We start from the raw sequence: 18,272 nt of genomic DNA, 5'->3' as shown, positions 1-18,272 counted from the left end.
TTACGTTTGCTCTTAGGAACATTGTATGAGTCACAACTAACACATCAAAAAGCTTTGAGCTGGGTAAAGTTGTCATGCGAAACTGAAGGAAAGGTTTGAACTGTGTCTGTGGCTCAGGAGCAATTCATCAAAAAAGGGATTTTATCTGTCAAAACTGAGATAATGATATTGACAGAATGCTCTTGGCACGTATTATACGTTCATGAAATACTTTTGCTTCAAATCCACTTAATCCCGGCCTCAAGTCATTCAGACATACAGCTTTATTGACAGAATAAGCTAAACACCACAATGATTTCTCAGCAAAATCCTCTAAAGGCACTGAAGAAGAACTGAGGGAATGACTTCATGGTTCAAGAGGTTTTTTTTACCCGATTAAAGGAGGTTTAACCATGTTTACATATTTAAGGGACATACACCCACAAATAGCTTACTAAAAGTTTCCGTAACACCAAGGTAATATATAAGAACGCATTTTCACAAATAAAATAAATTCTTAAATTCTGACTGCGACTTAAGTTTCAAAATACTTTTTGTGTATACGCTAAAAGTGGAACAATTGCTTGCTATGAGCTCTACTAGGGGATCACAATATTTATACAACTGACAGAAATCTTTCATGAAAGCTTAACGCTTAGGCACGCCAAAAATATTTGGTCTGTTTACTAGAGGGGAATTACAAGCTTTTTAAAATGTTCAAATACGGTTTGTTTTATCTTGAAAAGCCAGCTGCTAAAGCAAGCCTGGATATGGGAATTGAGAAACAAATGCAATTTGCAGATTTATTTTCTCCTCTGTCACACAATCCTCTTTAATGTCACTGTCATTTTCTGTGGTGCACGCCTGCTCAGTACAGCCATGCGTTTTAATATAAACAACCCAAAAATCCATTCTTTCATGAGCTCATGCAATTGAAACCGGGTTATGTGCTTTGTCAAGTGCAAACCCTTACAGAATTGTAATCAGTATGTACAAGCCGAATTCCTTTAAGAAAACTATTTGTCTTAACGGTGAAGTGTGGCATTTTTTCAAAACGCAAAAAGTATAATAACCCATTTGAAGGTTGTCTTCTTTGAGAGATCTAAATGTTTTGGTGTTTTGCTATGTTTAGGTGCTGCATCATGTCATCTTTTGCCTCAGCTAATGGTTTGAATTTTGAGAGGTGCAACCCAGGGCCGGAGTGGGATTCATTTTCAGCCCTGGAGTTTCATGCTTTTGATCGCCACACTTTAGTTCATGATGACTATATTAAAATAATATGATTAAATCCTTAGTATTTTGCAATTCAATGCCTCAGTAGCCTATACAATGATAATTTTTGCCATAATCGTGCAGTCCTACCATAATATATTTTAATATTATTCAGCTAAACTATTGAAAAGGAACAAACGTGTTTGTGTTTTCCCCTATATTTCTATATATTTTTTTTAAATGGTGGGTATTGAGATTACCTGTTGGGTTGAAAAAGCGGACAAAACTCGTGTTCACATACAAGCGTTTTCCATGTATTTAAGATGTTAATGGAACCTAATGCAAGAATTCTTCCAATAAGTGATCAGGACACAATCAACTTGGGCATAAAGTGGTGGGGACATCTCCCACCCGCAAATAATGCGAGTGGGGCTAGATAATATTGTGAGTGCTGGCAGCCTAGGGACAGCAACCTTCAACCCGATGACATGACACCGACCCTTGTGGCCAAAAAAACAGACCAGCCCACCGGGGATTCTCCCGGCCCTCCCGATGGCCAATCTAGCGCTACCTGTTTTTCTAAACAGTACAACAAAAGGAGATAATTAAACATTAAAGATATTATTCCCATTTCAATAAGTCTCAGGTGTGCCCAGAATGTGTCTGTTGAACTGAATTTCAGTTCAAAATACCCCACAGATAATTTGTTATAGCATGTTCAAAATGCCCCTATTTAGGTGTGGCCAAAACGCATGTTTTCGTGTCGGTGCATTTAAATGCAAATGAGCTACTGCTTCTCACTCCCTTAGCCAAAATAGACAATGAGTGCTTTCAGTTAAAATAGATCTGATCACTGTGAATACAGTCTGAGACAATATTACCTCTCTATTAAGATATGGCAGACAGTGTACAACTCGCTGTAGGTGGATACAATGCAGGACCGTCAGTCAGTGGCCGTGGGTGGGGCTTTAACAGTGTGACATCACATTAACAAATGATTCATGTCTAAAGAGACTGCTTTGGTTTAATAGGGACTACAAAAGAAGGAGTGGGTGGATTTTGTTTCATTGTAGGGTGGCTGTGATCACACACTGCCAACACACACTTTTAGGTCCAAACACCTTGTAAAAGTGAATTTTGCATAATATGTGCCCTCAGTAATATTTGTCTATTTTGGCCGATGTAGCAGATGTCTTCATAATGATATTTATACAGATATATTGCATTTAAAGGCAGGGTGGGCGACTTTTTCCAGAAACATTTTTTGTTATGCTGGTGGAAAATCTCTTTACATCTTGAAGAAATTCACTAAGTAATGTGGTCTAAATAAACATGTATCTTCTGTGGAAGGTAGGGATGCACCGATACCGATACTGGTATCGGGTATCGGCCTCGATACCACATTTTCTAAAGTACTCGTACTCGTTAAAAGTCCCCCGATACCTGGAATTGATACCACGGTTTAAGAAATGTCTATGTTTGAGCAGCGTGTAAGGGGTTAATGCCTCTTGTGTTGTCCAAATAGGCAGAGTTTACAACAAACTGAAAACTAGTCCTTTGTTTTTTTTTATTATATGACTAAAGCTGTTACCTGTAAATTTAAATCATGTTTTTTTATTAAGTACTCGGTATTAGGGCTGAACGATACATCGAATTTTCATCGTCATCGCGATATGAACTCACGCGATGAACACATCGCAACAGACAGCCTTGACGCGATGAATGAAGGGAAAACGGTAAGCGCATGTAATGAACGTTTGACCTATCACGTTTATTCCTGAAGACATGCCCTGCGTCCCAAACCGCATACTTCCATACCAGAGTTGGGTATAACGCGTTACTGTGTAACGCATTACTGTACTCTAATTACTTTTCCTGATAACGCAGTAACGTAACGCTTTACATTTTAAATGTATGTAATTTGATTACAGTTACCAATGACAACAAAATTATGTTACTAGCGTTACAAATTAAGTGTTGAAAAATTAATTAAAATGTATTTTAAAATGACGTTTTGCCATTGCACGGCAACGTCTGCGAGCATGCGCGCAGCGTCAGTTAACGAGCATATGCTGCTTACTCACTCGTCTGAGACGCAAGCAAATGGATGCTATGTGAGCGGTGGTTGATCCTTCAAGTGGAATACAGACAATACATGTCCAAAACCTTGGCATTTCAGAGTGGGCTTTGCGCGATGACATCTGGTCTGCTAGAAGCGGTCGTACAGGTGTGTTTTTAAATCACTAATGTTTTATTTGTTAACATTATTTAACTATGTTATTTTATCATGAGCTCAATGCGTGCACTGCATTAAGTAATCATATGTTTATTTAAACAATTACCAAAACAACTTTTAATTGTTATATTTAACGAACTAACATGAATATTAACATTCTTTAACTTGACCAAAAAGCCCTCGCGAATGCGACGACGTGTTAAAACTATAGTTTCTGTCTCCGCGACCGCGAATGAATGTAGATAGTGTAGCATTCAAGAGAAATGCACAGACACTCGTTTAACTAAACTGCTGGCTTTATTTTAACAGAGCACCCGTAGGACGATGCTCACGCACATCCAGTCGCGCGCCCGCGCCAGAGCGTGCACAACATCATAGCCCAAAACAAAAACAAAAAACCCCTCCCCTCGTTGCACTAACCAATCACATTTCAGGGAATACATGGCAAAGAGAACAGAAACTCAGCGTTAACCCTTACAGAACAGAGTTGTAATAAACATCCAAGAACATCATTTTAAACACTGCTACAATAGATAGATAGATAGATAGATAGATAGATAGATAGATAGATAGATAGATAGATAGATAGATAGATAGATAGATAGATAGATAGATAGATAGATAGATAGATAGATAGATAGATGTTAATGAATGTAGAATGTTTAATGAGAAATGTTAAACATCTGTAACTTATTATAAAAGCTACAAATATTTCTGGATCACTATATGACCAGTAATTTTAGGAGGGGGCAAAATCACACCAAAAATAGCTTTAAGCATTCAAATATGCACTGTAATCATTACTGTTTTCAAATGTTACAAGAAACATTTTCACATTAACACTGCGTTTGGGTTTATCTGTCCTTGTTTCTGACAGTTTCACTTTGTAGCTTTTTTACATTTGATGTTGTCAAAGTAACTTAAAAGTAAAGTAATTAGTAATTAGATTACTTTTTGCATGTAGTAATCAGTAATGTAATCAAATTACAATTTTAAAGTAGTAATTAGTAATTTGTAGTGGATTACTTTTTTTGAGTAACTTACCCAACACTGTTCCATACTATATAGTAGGCGAAAAGCACTACTTCTCGTACTCTTTGGATACTATATAGTATGGAAGTAGGCAGTTTAAGACGCACGGATGGTTTGCGCGTTCAGGGGAACCCCCAAGTCAGCTACGCTCAGATTGATTTGTGAAGTGTCAGTTGCGACGCTGTGCCTGTTAGCAAAAATGATGGCGAGAAAGGAGAGAATAGTGAGGAAAATGTGCTGTCAAACGAAGACCTTGTGGTAAAAAGGAACAGCACTTCAGCTGGAATTATTTTGGATTTAGGAGAGATGACGCCGCAAACACAGGTACTGTGGAAGCGGTGATTCACATATATTGCGTCTATTGCGCGCTCAAGTTCATTATTTCAAATGTATGTTCGCTCTGGAAGCGCCGTGGTCACGACTCGCACGCAGTGCGACGCGCTCTTTATTTCCAGGTATTTCAAAAACATTTTAACTTTTCAGAATGACACAAGCGCAGCGTGCAGGTCATGTGACAATAACCTACGTGTCTAGCATTTTCCACCCATTTTTAGGCGCGACATGTGAATGGCCTCTAAAACATGGAAAAAATATAAAATATTTATCGCAACTCACATCGTCATCGCAACATTAAACAATTTCATCGCACATCGCAACTTTTCCTCACATCGTGCAGCCCTACTCGGTATCAGTATCGGCAAGTACTGAAATGCAAGTACTCGTATTCCAAAAAAGTGGTATCGGTGCATCCCTAGTGGAAGGACTATAAAACGTTCATCCAATCACTCCATACGGAACGAATGCAATCAATCTCCTGTCATCAGCTTACAATCTAAAGATAATTTTCTTAAAATGACAGTGTTGTATTCGAGACCAGCTCATATAGAGGCCGAGTCAAGACGGAGTCCAGAGGGGGTTAAGTCCGAGTCAAGACAGAGTCAGAGAGGGTTGAGTCTTAGTCAAGACCAAGTCCACATAAAGTTGGGTCTGAGAAAATAAGTTTTTGAGCAGAATGAAGTAAAAAGACAAATTTCTGTAAAATTAGACATTAGGATTTATTTTTATTTAGGTTTAAGAGATCCTGCAGTTCCTGCTATTGCTCAAGTGGAAGGGAAGTTTAACCTAAAAACTTGACACTTAAGTTTTTTTATTTTTATACAGTGGCATGGTGGCCTGAGACATTTGCGCAATACTGTATGTTTGAAAAATTAAATGAGTACATAAATGTTATTATGGTATTGTGTAAATGATTATCACCAACCACATAATAATTTCTCTTCTAAGATATAAATCAAGAATAAAATGTAAATAATACAGAAATATATGTACACTCAAAAAATCCGTAAAAAAACGGACAAAGTACTTTGTAAATATGAAGGAATTTTCCGTATTTATGTTTTACAGGCGTTTATCTGTTTTTTTTAAATAACATGTTGCATTATGGGTGCAACAACTTCTGCTGCAATCTTTCGCTTTTGCCTCTCTATCACCATCTCTGTTTGAAACCTAAAATTACAACTTACTTGCAGAGTTCTTTTCTAACATGGATGATGTTTAACTTCTAAACAAAGGCTGTCAGAACAAGATACAAGTGTTCAACTATTCCAACTATTATTGTTGTTGATTGTCACCATTGTTGCATTTCATAGGCGGATTGAAGAGTCCCTAAAAGCTACGGACAATGTTCTGTAAATCTACGGACAGTGTTCTATAAATCTACGGAATGTTCAGTTTTTTAATAAACAGAAATGTCTGTACACATAACGGAAAATTGCCGGTAATTTTCTGCCAGGACATTATCAATTTTTTAACGGATTATTTTTTTAGAGTGTAGACTAAATGTACAATATTAGGCAGACTCGTTTACTGCTGGAATTATGTGTAGTGCCACTGTGCACTGTAAAACATTGCAAAACAGATTGAAAATGTTTCATGTTCATTTAACTTTTAACAAACTGTTGCCAGTAAATAACATAAATGTAAAATCTACAGTAAGTTACTGGAAGCTAGTTGCCAATAATAGCCAGTAACACTGTAATTTCTACAGGAGTTTTTTACAGTATGTGTTTTAGTGCCACCGTCTTATCATTTTGGGCAGCAGCAGCTTACCTAATGCTTAAATCTCACTGGACCGGTGCGTTTTATTGCAGTACCATGAGGTAAAAGCATAGGGTAAAAGTCATGGCAGTTCCTTAGGTCTGACCATCTGACCTCGCACCAGTCTGATGCGCACAAAAAATCAATCACTGTTCGTGTCAATCCTACATCAGTTTAAAGAAACAGTAATATATATTTTAAAAGGGACTCATGTGGACTCGAGAATAAATGTATTCCGATTCCAAATGTATTCGAGTACGAGTCGAGACCGAGTCAAAATGCTCACGAGTCCATGACAAGACCAAGACTATTAAAATATCCAAGACTGAGTCTCGAGTAATACAACACTGTAAAATTATTTTATTTATGAAAGCAATGTTATGATATTTGAGCTAAGATTGTACAAAGTTTCCTATATTACATGCCTTTACCAGTAGGTGGCAGTATTGCGATGTCATAGGTCAGAAGGACGCATTATATACTTGATAAAAGATTTAGGTCATTCAGTTCTGCTGCAAGCACGCGTTGAATATGTGCCAAGCATCCCGTTGTGATTGTTGGTTATTTGAACACTGTTTTGAGTTATTGACCAAGTAAGTAACAATAATAATCAATGATTGAATTGCTATAATGCTCGTGAATGTTTATAGCAGAGTTTCTTGTTAAGTTTGTGTTCATTTAAATCGATGCATGACGCAGCAGTTTACCATAGCGATCTTTATTCAGTCGTGATATTGATACAGTTTATTTGTAAAACGAATATCATTGTATCTTACACTAAAACTACATTAATCTGTTTTGGTAGATATTTAAAGGACTGTTTGACTTGTTTATTTAATTTGCTATCTTTACTGGTACATATAATGGGCGTTTGTCCGCCATTTTGTGCTCTTTAATTAGGTCAGTAATGATTATTTAGACTGCAACTTAATTTTGATTCATAACAGCATGACTAAGGTTATATTTGTATTCATTGTACATTTATATCACCTCTTTATTTATAAGGAGTGTAATTGCCTGACATTTATATATGTTTATTTCTGTATTTTGTATAGAAAACTAAAACACTCATCAACATCACAATATTACATACTGGATTAAAGTTCTGTTTGATACTCTGGATTTCTGCACCTCTTTTTAATGGAAGAGATTGGCCAGGGGCGATACCCAGTTAAACACAACATTGCTAACAAATGGTCCTTCGAGCCGGATCGCCAACTGCGTCATGGCAACATCTAGAGACTACTATGATGGTCAGCAACCACTCAGTCCTCGGCCAGCCCGCACACGGAGGGTACCAGCCTATCTGGAGGACTTTGTGTACAGCCATCTACCTCAACAGAACATCCCTCCTGAAATGATGGAATCCAGTCAAGGTAGAACAGAGCATCATATTCCATATCAAGTAATGCGTGCATCCTCCACACCAGCAATAGCTGTCCACAGTGAAAGTGAATTAGGATTGCAGCATCTAGAGACACGGTGGAGGAAACTGGCTGATGATATGAGAGACTTGCAAATAGAGATGGACAGTGTGAGACGTATTTCATGTACAAAGAGTCCTCCTATGCACTATGAGAGTCCCTCTCCGTTGCCTTTTCACCCAGCTAGTCATCTTAAAGGTGAACTTACTCAATCACCAGTTTCAGTTGTGCATCGCCTGAATCCTGATGTAGAAATGAAACATAATGAGCCATCTTATCTGCTTCAGCCTGCTGTACATGCAAAGACTGCTCAAAACTCGGTGATTCCTAGTGCCTTACCACCCAACCAGCTTGCACACACTGTGCTGCCGCGGCAAATTTCCCGGTCACAATCAGTGCCTCAGCTGCCATCTCAGGGTGTAACTCAACTGCAATCACAGTTACATGCAACACAATCATTACTTTGGCCATCGGCAGTTCCAGCTACTCTGCAACCTCCCGTACAGCATATGCAACAAACTGTACAGATGCCAGGCTCTCAAAGTCATCCCATGACTCAAAGTACTTATTACTCTCCTCCACCTCAGACTTCTTTTGCCCCATCGCAACCAAACTATTCTTCTCATTTTCTTCCTCCTTATGCTTCAGCTCAAGCTGCTAGCTATCCACCTCCCATGCAAGCAGCTATACCTACTAACTACACAAACCATTATGTAGCACCAGGTCTAATGGAGATGGCCATCGCTGCTTCTTATGGCATACCAAAACCTAGGCTGTTGCCTTTCACTTCAGGGAAAGAAAGTGATTTTCTCATACTGAGAAAGGGCCTTGATAGCATACTTGGTCCACACCATCATTTAACTGAAGATTACAAATACCATGTTCTTTTGGATCATCTTAAATTTCCGACGGCCTATCAGGTTGCAAAACGATTTGTTAACAGTCCAATGCCATACACCTATGCAATGCAAGCCTTGCAGCAACGTTATGGTCAACCCAGACTGTTGGTTCAAAGTGAACTTAAGGAGATACTTAATGCTTCAAACATTAAACCAGGTGACGCTCAAGGGTTTGAAGATTTTGCCGCTGCAGTGAACACTTTAGTCGGTATGTTAAGCACACTAGATGGCCCTGCTAGAGCTGAACTACAGAGTGGGTCTCATGTGGACACTTTACTCACTAAGTTGCCTGTTAATTACAGAGACTCATTTATTGAACATTGTCTTGCTCAGGGAATTCTACTAAGTGGTACTACTCGTACCTACACACTGTGTCACTTAGCTCAATGGCTAGATAAGAAATCTCAAGCTATCCAGATTTCTCGTAGAGTTTCAGAGACAACACATGTAGAGCCCACACGCCGAGAAATAAGACAGCCAAAGCCTCAAAGATTCAAGACCACCACTATTCTTCTTGGAAACAAGCACGAAACTAGTGATGCATCAAACCCTTCTCTCACACCTCCTGGCCCTACAGTTCCAGTAACCACGAAAAGAAGGGAGCGATTCAAGCCATTTTGTCCTTACTGTAGTAATCAGGACCATTATCTGAATGCTTGTACTGAATTTGCTAAATTGAACCGATCAGAAAAGACAAACTGGATAAAGGAGAAGGAAAGGTGTTGGCGGTGTGGTCGCGGGCACAAACCTGAAAAGTGCACACTTAAGAAACCTTGCTCTGCTTGTGGCGGGCAACATCTTGATGTTCTACATGAGATTGCAACAGCAGAAACCCCCAGTGTTCTCACACTTAGTACATCCTCCCGTAACATCTACATGGATAAAGTCAGCCATTCAGGAAAGGTCATGCTAAAGGTAGTACCTGTTCAGCTACGAAATGGCAAGATAACACTTAACACATATGCAGTATTGGATGATGGATCCGAGAGGACAATCTTACTGGAAGCAGCTGCTAAGCATCTCGGTCTGAACGGTACAGATGAGATCTTGACACTAAGAACAATTAGACAGGACATTGTGCAACTAAAAGGGACTGCTGTTTCATTTGAAGTGTCTGCTATCTCCAACCCAAGGCTGAAACACCAGATACTACATGCTTTTACAGCAAGTGAGTTTAACCTGGCTCAACAGTCATGCCCAGCATATACCCTACAACAAAGGTATGACCATCTGAAAGGAATCCCATTGAATACTTTCAGTAAAGTCCAGCCCATGGTTCTTATCGGATCTGATCATCCGCATCTGATAACTCCTATCAGCCCTGTTCGTTTGGGTCCATCAGGGACTCCTGTTGCTGCCCATACAATGTTAGGATGGACAGTTCAAGGTCCTACTAGCTTCCTAAACCATCCAATAAGTCCAAGTTCTTGTCTGCACACCACGTTTCTTTCTCCTGCTCAAACTCTGCGTCAGCACATTGAGAAACTCTGGCAGCTTGACACATTACCATTTCAGAATACCAAGGATGTGACTCGTTCTAAACAGGACCAAATGGCTCTGGAAATTCTGGAAGAGAAAACATTACCAATTTTGGTGGATGGAGTAGAGCGGTATGCTACACCTCTTCTCCGCCGCAAGAATGCTGTACCTCTCCAGGCTCCTCCGACTGCTGTGATGTCTCTCCTCAGATCTACGGAACGCAGGCTGAGTTGTGATCCTGAGAAAGCGACACTATACAATGCTGAAATTGATAAACTAGAGAAGGCTGGTTACGCTGTAAAAATCTCTACCGATTATGCCAACCAATCCTCTGAGTCGTGGTATATACCACATCACATGGTATATCACAATGGAAAGGCCAGAGTTGTTTTTAATTGCTCGTATCAATATCAGCAAGAATGTCTGAATAACAACCTGCTACCAGGACCTACCCTTGGGCCTTCATTACTTGGTGTACTCCTACGATTCAGAGAACATGCAGTAGCTATTAGTGGAGACATTAAAGCCATGTTTCATCAGGTGAGACTTCTACCTGAAGACCAACCCCTGCTTCGTTTCGTGTGGAGAAACATGGAAAGAGAGCGCAGCCCAGACATATATGAATGGAGAGTTTTACCCTTCGGAACAACTTGCAGCCCGTGCTGTGCTGTCTATGCTCTCCAGCGGTACGTTCGAGATCATTTAACTGGCAATGAGGATGTGATGGAGTCCATACTACACTCTTTCTATGTAGACAATTGTTTGCAGTCATTCCATTCTCCAAACCAAGCCAAAGAATTCATCAGTAAGCTCAGGAATTTACTCGCTACTGGAGGCTTCGAGATACGGCAATGGGCGAGCAACGACCCAGATGTTATAGCTCATCTTCCAACTGAAGCAAGATCACCTGAGTGTGAACTTTGGCTAATGGATGACAAAGATGACCCCCAAGAATCTACATTAGGGCTGAAGTGGCATTGTCTCTCTGACACTATTGGTTATAAACACCGAACCCTGCCTGACATGAAACCCACCATGAGAAATGTGTACAAAACACTGGCAAGCCAATACGACCCTCTTGGGTTCCTTATTCCATATATGACTCGTGCCAAAGTTCTCATTCAGTCTCTTTGGAAAAAGGATAGAGGATGGGATAATCCTATTGAGGATGGTCTTCTCTCAGTATGGCAAACATGGCAAAACGAACTGCCCACTCTACAGAAAATATCTCTGCCAAGATGTTATTTTCCCATATGTGCTGACTCACCATCCATTGTTGCTGATCTTCACATCTTTTGTGATGCATCAGAAAGGGCATACGGGTCTGTAGCATACCTTCGTTTAGAGGATGAGCAGAGTCATATACATGTGTCTTTCGTAATGGCCAGGTCCAGAGTTGCCCCAAAGAAACAGTTATCTATGCCTCGTTTAGAACTTTGTGCTGCATTGACGGGAGCTCAACTAGCCAAAGTACTGCACACAGAACTCAACATTCATCTCAAGCAAACAACCATGTGGTCAGACTCCACAATAGTACTGAGTTGGATAAAATCAGAGTCCTGTCAGTATAAAGTCTTTGTAGGCACCCGAATCTCAGAGATTCAAGATCTTGTAGCAGCTGAGAACTGGAGATACGTTGATTCTAACAATAATCCAGCAGATGACATAACGAGAGGAAGGACATTGTTGGAGTTGTCTGTTCCCTGCCGTTGGAGAGATGGTCCTCCTTTCTTGCTTCAACCTCCAAATCAGTGGCCCATTTGCCCTTCACTTAACTTGGCAGGAAAAGAGGAGTTACGTAAGACTACCTTCTGTGGTAACCTCTCCGTTAGTGATGATCCAAAATTTGATCTAACAAAGTATGAAACTTGGGATGAGTTAGTTGATGCTATGTACCAGCACATTTATGGAGTAGCTGCACCATCCATGTCCGCAGAAGCACGCATAAAGACTGAAACTGCCCTCTTGCGTATAGTTCAAGCAGATAGTTTTCCTGACGAACTCAAAGCCCTTCAAAATCACAAACTAGTCTCTACCAACAGTCGCCTGAGACCCCTGTCTCCAGTTTATGATCAGTCCCTTGGTGTAATTCGTGTTGGTGGCCGGCTTCGTAAAGCGGAGATACTAGAGGAGGATGAAATCCACCCTATGGTACTTGAACCCAGTCATCCAGTCACAAAACTAATAATCAAGGACTTTGACAATCGCCTTCTTCATGCTGGTCCTGATAGGGTATTTTCTGAATTAAGAAGGACCTACTGGATTCTAAGAGGAAGACAGGCTGTCAAGAAACACCAACGCAGTTGTGTAGACTGTGTCAAATGGCGCAACAAGCCCACTGTGCCTAAAATGGCTGATCTGCCTACTGCACGATTACGTCTGTTCAAACCCCCCTTCTGGTCAACTGGCGTGGACTGTTTTGGTCCATACAATGTGAAGATTGGGAGACGACATGAAAAACGATGGGGACTCGTTTTCAAGTGCCTAACTACGAGATGTGTACATTTGGACCTTCTTTGTAGTATGGATACTGACTCCTTCTTATTAGCACTCCGACGATTTGTGGCAAGGCGAGGGAAACCTTATGAACTCCTTTGTGATCAGGGTACTAACTTTCGGGGAGGAAAGAGAGAACTACATGAGGCATTTGCCGATCTAGAGCCTGCATTGCAAGAACAACTAGCAAAGCAAAATATTAATTTCAAGTTCAATCCACCACTTGCTCCTCACTTTGGTGGGACATGGGAAAGGGAGATAAAATCCATCAAAGCTTCTCTCCAAGTAGTTCTTAAGGATTTGATACTTCCTGAAGAAGTATTAAGAACAGTACTCATCGAAGTTGAGGGCATTATGAACTCGAAACCTCTTGGATATGCATCTTCAGATGTATCTGACCCTGATCCCATCACTCCTAACTTGCTGCTCATGGGGCGGCGAGACGCGTCCCTTCCACAGGCAGTATACGGACCAAGTGAACTGTTGGGACGCCGGCATTACCGGCACAGTCAAGTGATATCTGATCATTTTTGGAGACAGTTCATAAGGAGATATCTACCTAGTTTGCAGACACGTAGCAAATGGCAAAGTCCTACTCCTAACCTTGCAACAGGGCAAGTAGTTATGGTTGTAGACCCGCAACTACCCAGAGCATTGTGGCCTATAGGACGTGTAAATAAAATCATTGTCAGTGATGATGGTAATGTACGTTCTGCAGAAGTGGACATTAAAGGGCGTACTTACACACGCCCAGTCGCCAAATTGGTGGTATTACCTGAACTGAGTAATGATGGTGACAAATCGTAAAGAAATGATTGAGCCCTTTGTTTAATTACAAATATAACAAGTATATTTGTGGGGCGGCTGTACAAAGTTTCCTATATTACATGCCTTTACCAGTAGGTGGCAGTATTGCGATGTCATAGGTCAGAAGGACGCATTATATACTTGATAAAAGATTTAGGTCATTCAGTTCTGCTGCAAGCACGCGTTGAATATGTGCCAAGCATCCCGTTGTGATTGTTGGTTATTTGAACACTGTTTTGAGTTATTGACCAAGTAAGTAACAATAATAATCAATGATTGAATTGCTATAATGCTCGTGAATGTTTATAGCAGAGTTTCTTGTTAAGTTTGTGTTCATTTAAATCGATGCATGACGCAGCAGTTTACCATAGCGATCTTTATTCAGTCGTGATATTGATACAGTTTATTTGTAAAACGAATATCATTGTATCTTACACTAAAACTACATTAATCTGTTTTGGTAGATATTTAAAGGACTGTTTGACTTGTTTATTTAATTTGCTATCTTTACTGGTACATATAATGGGCGTTTGTCCGCCATTTTGTGCTCTTTAATTAGGTCAGTAATGATTATTTAGACTGCAACTTAATTTTGATTCATAACAGCATGACTAAGGTTATATTTGTATTCATTGTACATTTATATCACCTCTTTATTTATAAGGAGTGTAATTGCCTGACATTTATATATGTTTATTTCTGTATTTTGTATAGAAAACTAAAACACTCATCAACATCACAATATTACATACTGGATTAAAGTTCTGTTTGATACTCTGGATTTCTGCACCTCTTTTTAATGGAAGAGATTGGCCAGGGGCGATACCCAGTTAAACACAACATTGCTAACAAAGATCATTAGGCTTGTTTTGATTGGCCATTGGGTTGGTTTTGTTTTGCAGGCCTGAAAACCTGCATGTCCCATTACACCTGGCAGACCAACAGAGAATGGAAAGCGAACAGCCTTCACATTCCTTCTGAACTGACAAAACATGCCACTAGAAAAGGTGGTAAAATAAAGACTATGAAGTTCATGTGTTTGAAAGAGGACAGACTTTGGAGGGCCTTTGAAGTGGTCTCTCCGAAATTATTTAATTCAATTTTATTTATATAGCGCTTTTTACATTTGTTTCAAAGCAGCTTTACTTACTTTTTACTTTGTATAGAAATTGGAAGTATTCAAAGTTGAAACATCTTTAATAAGTTAATAACTTTCAATAAGTTGAAAATAAAAAGTGCTGCTATAACGTTCATCAAATCTTTTCAAATAAGAAAAGGACTAAAAGGCTCTTAAATTGTTAGACTGATTCCACCACATGACGATGATGCAGTCACTGATGATGCAAACCGAGAATCCCAATGATCACTTCACACATATTTTTCACTTAAAATACTCATCCGTGGGATGTCTTGAAATCGTATTATTTATCTTATCCACTGGTTTCTCCTCACAAGGGAGCGTCACACAAACGTGGTGCTATTTTCTATCAAGCAGAAAGTGATCAAGGGCTCACTTCACACTCCACATGGCCAAAGACAGAGATCGGTTGTATCTGCCAGAAGGTTGGGGGAGTGAGGGGCTCACCTCTTTCCATACTATCGCCACGCGTAGACTCTAAGAATTTTTGTCTACAAGACTCATAGATGAAAAGTGTGGGATGGGTGTTGTGTGCGTACAAATGTGCATTTTATGGCTACTAAAAATTGAAATGAAAGCAAAAGGACATTTTGCTTTAAACTAATTGGCATATTCTGTGATCTGCTAATATGTGCTTACATGGTATGTAAGTCATTGACTACTGTGAACATCTTGATTTTTTTTTGTTCATTCGATCTGCTCTATGAAGTATCAATGCATGCACATGGTAGGTCGTAAAGCATATTAAAAACACCACATGAATATATAAACAACAATAAAAACTTGTTTTTTTACCACAGGGGTAAGTTATTTATGCACTATAAAGAGATGTTTTAATATTTGCACAAACCTATGTAATGCATTTAAGTAAAGGTTGAAATGTTAAAAGATACTTTAAAATGACGTGAAGAATTACTATAGGCTACAGTGATTTCGGGACGCTCAGACTGTGCCTGATTCAACAGTGATTCAAAACATGTTTAAGATTTGGCTTTATCTGTCAGGTGACCTTTTCAGTGGGCCACACAGCAGCCAGAATCCATAAATCCTACCGCGTCTATTCATTCGAGATATACAGACGCGTCTAAAACCGTCTGGGCAAGAAGAAAAGTGAAGTATTGACATGTTTAATTGAGCGTGATGTTTTATTGCTTCACAATTGCCATTCTTTCAGAAGTGACAGAGTCACGGTTCCTTTCAACGTGACGGTCTGATCAGAAGCTGCCAGCTGTGCCCTCCGACACAGTTGTGCAGAGTTTTGTTTTTTCTAAACAAACTTTACTAGGCGGGTCCCTGGGGAATGACTGAATTATTTACAGCAATCTTTAAAGGATCCAAAGAGAAGGAGCCACGATTCCCTTGACAGACGACTGAATGAAGCTTTCCGTGGCTCGGACTAACATCAAACGCAAATAAGCTAGATTTCTTAGGTAGCAGATGGTGCATTCAAAAACACAGTTAAGATTCCAAATTAACACCGCAGCTCCAAAAATAAATGATCTTTGGCAAACTTTGAACCAGTTTATGAATAATCGAGACTCCTCATAACAGTGGACTAAACAAATATATTATTAATATATGAAGATGCATGCATGCAGTTTTCTGAATGGAAAAAAAAAGTTTGACCTGAGTGGGTTTGGAAAACATTTACACTCCTTGAAACATATTAAAACTTTAACATTTTCTAATTTGAATGTTAAATAAATGTGTTGGGGAAAGCTACTTTTGAAAGTAATGCAGTACAATATTAAGTTACTCCCCAAAAAAGTAACTAATTGCATAGTTACTTTTCATGGAAAGTAATGCTTACAGGTATGTCACTTTTAAGTTACTTTTGCGTTACTTTTTCTTACTTTGCAGGTGTTTTTATGACTTGAGTAGTTCTGCATTCAGAAAATGCATATTTTCATCGCAAAAATGTTAAGCTCTGGTCTGCCATCACCGTTTCTGACTGAAACTGTTCACGCATAGAGTGTGTAATACTACGTTAATACGTTCAGTTTAATGCAGTACATAATTTTTTTTACTTCTTATTAATTAAACTGAAAAGTAACTTAAAAAAAGTAACTCAAACATTAATGTGTACATTTATAAAGGAATGCATTACTTTACTCGTTCCTTCAGAAAAGTAATATTATTACGTAATGCACGTTACTTGCAATGCTTTACCCCCAACACTGTGTGTAATATACATTTTCTAATTCCTTGTAATGCAGGTTTTATAGCATTTTTATAGCACTTCGCTCTCGGCGCACAGTCAGCAATCCTGACTTCTCCCCCTCTCACTTAAACCTCTGTCAATATTATTGCGCCCGAGATGGAAGTGCTGCAAACTAAGTGCTCTACCACCATACAGTACAATATAGTTCTCATTTTTATCTGCTTAAAAAATCGCATACATTTTATTTTGTGCCACCATACTTACTCATGTAACTACTCATGTAACAGTCTTTAAATAGGGAAAACATGGAAGTGTTGGGTGGCTTCTAAATTGATCCCTGTTTGGATTCTGAATGAATGAATGGGGCTAGGCTAAATGCTAACACAATCACGACATGCTGTACAAAGATTAAGTGCATGCATGGAAAAAAGATGGGTATGTATGAATTAATCTAAGTTAAAGTAAGAACATATTGAAAAACGGTGGGGTTTTACTTTAAAGGCACGTTTTTACAAAATGTCAACCTATATTCATTGAACTGCATAATTTTAAATAAGACTTTAAGATATTTATCAACTATATGGGGAAATTCGCTTATATTTTCATGTAATTAAAATCTTACTTGTTTAAGTGCTATAATTGGGTCCCCAGTGCTTCTATCAACCTCCAAATTGTGAAAAAGATCAACCCAGGAACTTAGTTTTGGTAAACCATTGCAAGCATGTGAAAAAATAGGTCATTGAAATTTGGCTCCCTTTGTGATGTCAGAAGGGGATAATACCGCCCCTTCATCTGCACTATCCAACCATGCCATTTAGTGCAGAGAATTTGCATTTTAAAGGAAACCCCAAACAGCACATTTTGTTCACACCTACAACGTGGCAATTTTAACATGTTAGGCCTATAATAAATGATCTATATGATATTTTGAGCTGAGATGTACTCTAGGGACACCAAAGATTTATTTGACATGTTAAAAAAGTCTTGCAAAGTACCCTTTAAACATTTGCTGAAGTAACACGTGTGACAACTGGACGCATTCATTCTTTTGAAGAGGTATCCACACAATGACCATACTGAACAGATCTGGAAAAATCTGGTTTAGTTTTTGATGTTTGTATATAATTTACATGAAGAGATATCCTGCTGTGATGCCTGACAGAAAAAAGAGAGAAACCACTATGTATTGACCTTCAAACAATGGGATGCATCTCTTGCGCAAGCTATCATTCAGCTCTCCGGTCCTTTATACCACTGTAGGCATCATGGAGAAAAAAAATGGAAAGATTCCACTCTTCCTGCTCTCTGTATG

Source organism: Paramisgurnus dabryanus, chromosome 3 (genome assembly GCF_030506205.2).
Source record: "Paramisgurnus dabryanus chromosome 3, PD_genome_1.1, whole genome shotgun sequence".
Classification (NCBI taxonomy): Eukaryota; Metazoa; Chordata; class Actinopteri; order Cypriniformes; family Cobitidae; genus Paramisgurnus; species Paramisgurnus dabryanus.
Note: the sequence above shows the minus strand (reverse complement) of the source record.